Source organism: Malurus melanocephalus, unplaced genomic scaffold, assembly GCF_030028575.1.
Source record: "Malurus melanocephalus ecotype Western Australia unplaced genomic scaffold, MMel_1.1 scaffold_1559, whole genome shotgun sequence".
Classification (NCBI taxonomy): domain Eukaryota; kingdom Metazoa; phylum Chordata; class Aves; order Passeriformes; family Maluridae; genus Malurus; species Malurus melanocephalus.
Genome location: NW_026624791.1, coordinates 23,914 through 24,892, shown reverse-complemented (window position 1 = coordinate 24,892; position 979 = coordinate 23,914).

The following is a 979-nucleotide window of genomic DNA, read 5'->3' as shown; positions in this document are numbered from 1 at the left end:
CCCTGAGATGCTGAGATAACTGTGGATGAGCGATGGTCATGATCAAGAGATGGCCATCACATGGCCATCACATGGCCATGACCATAGGGTCACCCTTGGGATGAGCCTGAGGTGTCCCTGAGGTGCCTTTGAGGTGGCTGTGCCCAGGTGMKGGTGRAGCAGWGGTTCCTGAGGACATGAAGAGAGAGGGCTGAGGTCACAGACCTRGTGCAGAGAGCTGAGAGAGGCAACCTGAAGCGAAGAATCCCAGCGGATCCAGGCAGGGAAGTGCAGGGAGGGGCCTTCTGGGGACAGGGGACAGCAGGAATAGGGGAGACCAGGAATGGGGAAGAATGGAAACGAGGGACAACAGGAATAGGGGACACCAGGAAGGAGGTACATCGGTAATTGGGGACACTGAGAACAGGGGACGCTGGTAGTGAGGGACACTGGCAAAGGGACAGAAGGAACGGGACAGCAGGAATGGTGGGCATAGGGAGTGGGGTGACACGTGGTATGAGGGACATTTGAAATGACAGACAGAGGGAACGAGGGACACGGGGAATACGGGTCACTGTGATGCAGAGACACCATAAACAGGGGACCATCGTAAACCAATGTTATCAAAAATTGGGTAAAAAACCCCCAAAACTCCTTAACACCAATGTAGCATTAAGAAACAGGATTCTTTATTTGTCCAGATGCACAAGGGGGTATCTCCTCCTTAAGTCAAGCATGCCTTCTTCTTTCCTCAGGATTATTTTGCAAAACAAATTGCCTATTTTTCAACAATCTGATTTATTAGTTTCTGCCATTTTTGTGCTTACTACATTCCTTTAAATTATCATAGTCTACTAATAGTAAACTAATTATCATAGTCTCTATTTCCTAATGTGTTTCCTGCTGTTTTATTTCTATTATTTTTCACCCGTTTCTTTGTTCAGTTTTTTATGCTTCTCATCCCCCTCCCCTCCTTTTGGGGTACTCTGTCCCCTGTTTC